The sequence below is a fragment of the Cebus imitator genome, unplaced genomic scaffold (genome assembly GCF_001604975.1).
Source record: "Cebus imitator isolate Cc_AM_T3 unplaced genomic scaffold, Cebus_imitator-1.0 Scaffold70, whole genome shotgun sequence".
NCBI lineage: Eukaryota > Metazoa > Chordata > Mammalia > Primates > Cebidae > Cebus > Cebus imitator.
The window spans coordinates 2,707,776-2,715,582 of NW_016107385.1; the positions used below are offsets into that span (position 1 = coordinate 2,707,776).

The following is a 7,807-nucleotide window of genomic DNA, read 5'->3' on the forward strand; positions in this document are numbered from 1 at the left end:
ACAGAGTTTCACCGTGTTGACCAGGATGGTCTCGATCTCTTGACCTCGTGATCCACCCACCTCGGCCTCCCAAAGTGCTGGGATTACAGGCTTGAGCCACTGCGCCCGGCTGACTCAAGTTCTTTTTGTCCCAGGTAACTTCATGTCTTAAGCCAAATAAGGGAGTCATGCTGAGTGTCAGAGATGAAACAGAGATTCTGGGGCAGAGGGTAGGGAAGTCACCTGAGAGGCCCTGTTCCCCAGGCGATCTTCCCATCGGTGGAGATTTTTGACCCCAGGCAGGCATTTACATGTCCAATAGCCACCATCAGAGGTCACTTCCCAGAAGCAGGAGGCCTGTCACCTGTTACCAGTCACAAGGCCTAAGTTAGACAAGAAGACTTTGTCTATTCCACTAGAGTGGATCTTGCTGGAAGGTGATGTGTCTGGGATTCAGAAAGGCAGGGAGAGGTAGAGGTCTCAGATCCTGGGAGGGATGGAGCCGGACCCAGGGGGAAGAATGCAAGGCCAGGAGTGAGCAGGCATTCAGGGCTCCTGTGGAGGAGAGGGCGGTCAGGACAGGAGGAGGGGCTGCCTCATGGATGATGAGGCCCGTCATCATAGCAAGGGCTGTTGTACCAGCCACTGATGAGGGTATGGCAGTGGTGTCACCAGGATAGCACGGCCCCGCCACATGGCAGTTAGGTCCTGCCTTCTGATCCAGGGCACATGCGGAGGCCACAGACTCCGGGCCAGCTAGTTAGTGCTCCTCGGGGGCCGCACAGCCCAGGGCCTATGAGTTTTGTGCATCTGGAGCTAAGGTGCTCTGCCCGAAGTGTTGGGGGTGGGCCTCAGGCAGCCAATATCCTGCTTCCTCACACCCTTCTCTTCCCTGGGGGCCTGGGCCCTCACCTAGTCAGACACAGGCCTCTGCTCCCCCACACTTACCTGTCCTTCCTGAAAGTCAGGCACTGGGCTCCACACAGGGGTGTCACAGTCTCAGCCCTGCCCCAGTCTCAGACCTGAAGCAATCCCTGGAAGCTCAGAAGAGAGAAGACAAGACAATGAAAGTTTTCCATTCAAGGAGGCATCCAGCTGTTAGTTCTGCCAGCAAAACTGCTAGCCAGAGAGCTGAAGTGCCAGTGAAAGGTATTTGGATAGAACTTTGGAGGCCATAAAGAGCAGGCACTGCAAAGCAATTGTAGCGAAAGATATGAAATGAATCTGTCACATTTAAAATGAGTGTCCTTACCACAGATCTGGCTCTTGCTGTTCCCCAGCGCTTCCCAGGGTAGCCCAGGATGCACCTGGGACGGGCATCGTAGCCTGCAATGGTCCTGCATCTGAGGGGCTCCTCCTGGGTCACCGGGCCCCTTTGGGACTGTTAGGCAGGTTTAGCCCCCAGTGTCAGCTTGTGTTTGGGGAGGATGGCTTTATGGATTCTCGCTGGCACAGGAAGCCTAGTACAGATGCAGAGCTTGAGAGAAAGGCAGGCAGAGAGAGGATCGAGGTTCTGCTGAGGCCCAAGGTATCAGCAGGACACGTCTGTCCAGCAGCCAGGTGGGGACCCATGGGCTTTTCCTAAACACCTAGCCAGGCCCCAGATAGTGCTACTCCCTGGTGCTGGGCCCTCCTTCTGGAATCTGGGGTGAACAGACCTGTCGGGTTGATTTAGCAGCAAGTGGTAGCCTTGTCTTCTGGACAAATCTTCAGATTCTACTTTATGGCACATCAAACCTGGCTGCAGTGTGCACGCCCGGGGGCAGGGAGGGGAGCTTTCTCCTTGGTCCCTTCTGTAGCTGTGAGGGCTGAGGATTAACAACCTCTTGCCCCGTTTGGGGGTGCTGCTACTCCATAGCCCTGTACCCCAGTGCTCTGGACCCCATCATTCTACCACCTTCCTGAGGGAGAGAGGTACGCTTTCCATTACACACATCAGGAAACTGAGCCTGAAGACATGCTGTGAGTCTAGAGGCAAGAGAGCTCCCATCCACAGGACCCCATGGCTATGCAGCTAGACTCCGTCAACTTGCCTTCTGCCTGGGTACCCCAAGGGCCTGGCAGTGTCAGCTCCCTTGGCTCCCACTTCCAGGCACTCGGAGGTTGGGAAGTTTGCATCTCCCTCTTGGCCCCATCAGCGGAGAGAGACGGGTGGTCCCATCGGGGTGAGAAGCAGGAAGAAGCAGGTGCTGGGCAGCCTGGAGGAGAGGGAGAAGAAAGGATTTTCTCCAAAGAGTGCCTCTCTCCCAGGCCTCCAGGGTGAGAAGGCGGCAACCCTCTGGGAGCCCAGGCTCCACAGGGCTCCTCCTGCCAAGCATCCAGCACACATGCCCCACCTCCCAGCAGGTCCTGCCTGAGGGTCTGAGGGAGCTGGGCCCACTCTAGGTCTGTGAAGGGCAGATGTGAGAGGCAGGGACTTCAGGCAGTTTCCGGCTTCTGGCCAGGGAAGCTTAGCACCCGATTCCTAGCAGGGAACTCAGTGACAGAGTGGGGGAACTCGAGGACCCCTCTGCCCCTCACACCCAGTGCCAACTGGGGATCCTCATGTGCTACTCAGAAACAGGGGAGGGACAGTCCTCCTACCCCCACGCCAAGCCCTTTTGTGTCTCATGTGAGAGCTTTCCTGGGCAGTGATTCTTTTAAATGCAAATACCTTCTATTAAGGTCTGAGTTGGTCTCCCCCCACCGCCCACTCAAACATTCCATGGAACCAGAGATCTCTGAGCAGCACAGAGTTGAGAGAACCAGCTTTGGGGTCAGATACACCTCGGTTCAAATTCCAGCTCCTCCATTCGGTAACTGACTTTGTCTGGACTCGATAACAAAATACTATGGACTGGTGGCTTATAAACAACAGAAATTTATTTCTCACAGTTCTAGAAGCTGAGAAGCCCAAGAGCAAGATGCTGGCAGATCTGGTGTCTGCTGAGGGCCTGCTTCCTGGTTCAGAGGTGGCTGTCTTTTTGCTATAACCTCGAAGATGGAAAGGGCCAGGGATCTCTCTGGGGGCCTCTTTCATAAAGGCATGGACCCCATTCATCAGGGCTCTGCTTTTGTGACTTAATCACCTGCCAACAACCCTACCTCCTAATGCTCTCATATTGGTGATTAGGTTTCAACAGATGAATCTTGGGGAGACACAAACATTCAGTCTATAGCAGGACTTAGGAGACCTTCGGCTGTTCTTTAACCACTCCGAGCCTCAGTTTCCTCATTTGTTAAATGCGAATAGTAATAGTATAGGACTTCCATCCCAGGGTTGTGGTGAAGACTGACTGAGGCAGCACAGGTACATAGCTTTGTTCGGGGCCTGGCCCACGGGAAGCATTCCATCATTGGCAGGCATGATTATTTCTGTTATTAGAGGAGAGTGGAGTTGCCCAGAGGAAGGCACCCTGGAAGGAGTAAAAGAGCATGTTAGTCTCCTTCCTCACCCCCAGGAAGACGCAGGAAAGGGATAATGTGTTTGTCTTTCTAAACCACAGGCTGACCTGTATCTTTCCTCTTTGGCCCTAGCCCGGGCACTCAGCCCTGGCTGTTAGTGCTCAGATGTTGCAACAGGCCCCGACAGCCACAGGCTGAAGGATAACCAGGAAGCACCTGCCCCACCTGATGTGCCCACTTGCTGCCCTCCCGTCCATACTGGTCTGCCAATGCCTCTGAGATGGCAGCACTCCAGGAGCCATGTCCCGTGGTAAAATGTCTGTGTGGGTGTCTCTTCCATTGCTCCTGCCCAATTTGTAGAATGGAAGTACCTGGACAACTCCTTCAACCAGAAGGTCTGTGCCAGCCGCCAAGGCTCCTCAAAGGAAGGTGTGCCTGGAGCCCCCTGGGCTCAGCACAGCAACCTGGGAACAAGGCCAGAGGGTGGCACGTGGATGCTGCAGGAGACACTGTCCCCAGACTGCTCCTGATGCTTCCTGTGCTGTTGTTCTGCCCTTTCCTCCTGGGCAGGGCTGAGCTGGGCATGGATCAGAGGAGAATAGAGAAGGGAGAGAGTCACACACAGGAATTAATCACTCAGGACCTACCCTGAATGGCTGACTCAGTGTGAATCCCCAGCTGTCTCAATGTGCGGGAAGAGCTGTCTCAATGTAATGGGGGACCGTGCAACCCAGTGCAGCTGAACCTCGTGTAGACAAGACTGGAAGTCCAGAAAACTGGCGTTGTGATGGACCTGAGAGGTTCCCTACTCTAGTCTTGTATCCAGTTCTCTGGCCTGCCCGACTGATAGTTATTCTTGAATACCTCCAGTGATGGGGGACTCATTACCTCCTTGGTCAGTCTAACTTGAGCCTCTGCCTCTCTCAAGGCCCCAAACCCACTCTAGCTCCCAAGGGGTGGGAGGAACCCAGGGTTTCCTAGAGTTAGTCTCTATAGGGTGAGGATGGGACTTGGCTAGTAGCCATTCTGGGGTACCTAAGCCTGGATTCAAACCACATTAAAGACCAGTCCATTTCTGGTAAAATTCTAACATTCATACTTTATTGTAGTTCCATTCAAAAGTACTGCTTGGAGCTGTGGTTCTGGTATGTAAGACATTTGTAGTAAAAGAAAATAATTCGCATGTGCATTCATGAATCAGTAAAAATAATTTAGGGTGTTGATTCTAGGTTAGACAATATCATGCGTTTCATTCTAGCTTTGGTTCATGGTTCATTTCAAATCCTCAGCAACCAATCTCTCCCGCCCCCTACCCGCCTCCATGCAGCACATTCTGCTTCTGTAGCCAGCATTCGGCCAGTGCGCCCATGTCCCTGGGTAACTAACCTGTCGGGGGAGCAATTCTTGTATCACCTGGTCCCCCTCCCATGGCCCCTTTACCTGAGGCCTAGCAGTCAGCTTCCTGGGTGACCACAGCAGGTCAGAGTTTGTCAAAGAGAGTCAGATCTACCGTATTGTCCAGTCAGAGGAAAGAGAAAGAATCCGTGTGGAAAAGACACAAAGAGGAGGAGGAGGAGACGGAGTAAGGAAAGGAGAACACAGACTAAATATAAGTATGTGTTGGGGATGTTGGGGACGGCAGTGAGGACCTATGGTTAGCTGACCGCCTCCCATACCACTATCCCATAGCACACAGGACCAGCATCTGCAGCTGGCACCATGCTTTCCCTAGGAAAGCTGAGGGTATCGGGCTTGTGGTGCAGCCACACAGGGTACAGACCTGTTTGGGGATGGCGGTTCCCACGGGTTGCCTGAGCTCTATTTGGTGGGTGCCTTAAACTGTGTGTAACCAATAGAGCCTGTACTGCAAAGGATTGAGCCATGAGTAGCACTGATATGTCTAAAGAATCCGTGAACAAAAATAGGTGGCCATAGTGACCTCAGTTAATCATTGAAGTCTGAGGTGCCTCACAGTGATTTTTGAAGTCCCTGCACTGTCCTTGGTCCCTACTCTGTGACACTGGCAGTCACCCAGCCACCACTTGAGGGCAGCCATTTGGAGTCCAGATGTACTGAGTTTCCAAGCCAGAACCTCCTCAGCACTCAACCAGCAAGCAGCCTCTCTCTGGGGTGATCCCTGCCCCTTCCCCCAATATAGAAAAAACCCTGTACCCCAAAAGAAACATGGTACAGGGTATCCAAGAGTGAGTCCCTTGGAATGGCCATTCTGATCTTAGGCAGGGACCACTGAGGACAAGCAGGCAGAGGGCTCCGGAACAGTCCCCAGCCTCTCCAGGGGCAGGGTGCTCCTGGAAGCTCTCTGTCTGCGCGGGTCTTTTGCTCTAGGACTTAGGCTAGAAGGTCCTCAAGACTCAGGACTGTGCAAGGTCTGACAAGGGAATTGTAATCTCTTAAATCCCGCTTTCCTGCTTGCACAAGGGGCTACCCCAGCACAGTCCTGGGGCCCTGTCCACATGGGACAGACCATCCAAAGTGCCAGGGTTTCGGACTCCCGCGTGGGCGCTCCAGGATGTGTGGGTGGACACAGGCGGCCTGGCTCAGGTCCGGGAGAGTCCGCCCGCGGCTCCGGAGGGTGCATCTGCTTTGAAAGTGAACTAGTGGATTACACACAGCCGGCGCTCAGCTGGTTCTCCAGGTCGGGTCTCTGTGCGGCAGCCACCTAGCCGTGGAGCCGCAGGCAGGTCCCCGCGGCTGTGGCCAGGCCAGGGCCCGGAGGCGAAGGGCGGGCGGGAGCTGGGGCCAAGCAGATGGAGAAAAAGAGTTGGGCAGCGGGGCGCCCCTCGGGCAGAGCGGCTCCTGGCCAAGGCCCCAGCGACCCTCGGCAAACTTCTCCCGGGCTCTGGGTTCGCCGCCGCGTCCTACCTGAGGCCACACCCTGAAATCAAAATTACGGCCAGGTGAAGCCGACGCCGCACCAACGTGTAAGCGCGGCCCCTCCTCGGCGTTCCCGCGCCGAGGTTCCTCCCGCGGAGGGCGGGCCCGGCTCCCACGGCCTTTCCGAGCGTTCCTGGGCTTCCCGCTCCTCAGGTGGGTGCCCTCGCCGCCCTGGAGGGTGGCAGCGAGGGGATGGACCTCCAAACACGCGCGGTCCCCTTCCCAGAGGTGCATTCTCCGAAGTTCGGGACCAGCCGGTCCCAGGCGAGGGGCTTTGCGCGCAGGCACCGAGAGCTCCGAGCCCCTGAAGCGGGACCTCCCTCCGCGAGCGCCCGCCCGGCGCGGGGCATTCGCGTCCCCGAGAGGGCGCAGCAGTGGGGCCTGTGAGGGGGGCTGGGTGGCCGCGCCGGGTCGGAGTGCGGCTGGAGAGGGGCCGCCCCGGAAGCGGTGCTGCGCCCAGCGTCCCCTTCTCCCCGGGAGCCCCGCGAGGAGCCTGCCGCCTCTTGCACCTGAGCCAGGAGTTCAGTCGGGAGGCGGGCGCGGGGCGGTTCCCAACGCCTGGACGCCGGCCAGTCGCAACACCCGCGGGGACACTTGCTACATTTGCCATAATGCATTTCTGATCTGTTTCTGCGCAGGCCTGCGGAGGACTGGCCCAGGAAGGTCCCAGGTCTTCTCTCTCCTCCGCGCCTCAGAGAGCAGCCCACTGAGGGGTGAGGAGTCGCGAGAAAGAGGCGGAAGGCACCAAGAGGTGAGTGAGCGGCCCTAGAGCCTTCTGCACCCATTTCGAAGAGCAGTCAGGGAGGGACAGTGGGCAGGCGGGTGGCCCTCCGGGGCTGGCTCCTTCCTGGTACTGCTAGGCGGCAGAGGTGGTCCCCCTTCTGGGTGCTGTCTCTCGATCCTTAGTGGGTGCATGTTAATTCACTTCCACCGTTTCGCCCCATGGCCCCACGGTAGGCTGGGAGACGGCAAGACTTCAAATGGCCTGCCCTGCCCCTGGGCCCATCTTCAGAGGTCTGATTGCCATCAGGTCTTATGTTTGGGTTAAGGGTGTCGCTGAGGCAGAGTGCAGGGAATTCGTGCTGGGAAAGAGGTTCCCAAACAGGAAGGGTGGTGGCAGGCCCAGTTCTCCTGCAGGAGTCACAGGTAAAGCTGCCGCTCATTCGCCACCTCTCCAGGCTTGCCGAAGTGGCATCCTATCTGGAGTGTAGGTGCTGCCAGAAGCACCAGAGGCTAAGCCATGAAGAGCTCCCCAGCGTAGGCTGCGTTTTCTGTATCTTACCCTATTCTAGTGGGTTTTGGGGGGTTTTTCTGATGTTTTTCTGGATGAGGGGGGCATAGGTTGCCACACTGGGTGGAAAAGCCGCCTGATTCCATGCAAGGTAATGGTCAGCCTGCAATGCCATGAATTCTCCTCCATAGGATATAGAACAGTGGCTGAGGACACATTTGGAGCCGAAAGAGTGGGCTTTGAATCCATCGGACTTTGCCTATGACTCCTTAGACAAGTTGCTTCACTTCTCTACACACTGTTTTTTTTTTTTGTTTT

At 56.1% G+C, this 7,807-nt stretch overlaps 1 protein-coding gene and 1 long non-coding RNA gene across 10 annotated transcripts in view; one reads left to right on the forward strand and one right to left on the reverse strand.

The window, feature by feature from the left end:
* Positions 1 to 7,807, forward strand: part of LOC108306138 (serine/threonine-protein kinase PAK 6) — a 61,078-nt gene that overhangs the window by 29,744 nt on the left and 23,527 nt on the right. For 8 of the 9 annotated variants that reach the window (XM_037739414.1, XM_037739413.1, XM_017530927.2 and 5 more), the window contains one exon: positions 6,897 to 7,009. The gene's annotated coding sequence lies outside the window, so the exon portion shown is untranslated. Of the gene's footprint in view, positions 1 to 6,272; positions 6,412 to 6,896; positions 7,010 to 7,807 lie in introns of those variants that run through there. The other variant, XM_037739415.1, reaches the window with a different exon arrangement.
* Positions 4,436 to 6,608, reverse strand: CUNH15orf56. Its single transcript, XR_005200761.1, has 2 exons — positions 6,378 to 6,608; positions 4,436 to 6,259 (listed from the first exon to the last, which is right to left on the reverse strand). It is a non-coding gene; the product is annotated as a chromosome unknown C15orf56 homolog (long non-coding RNA).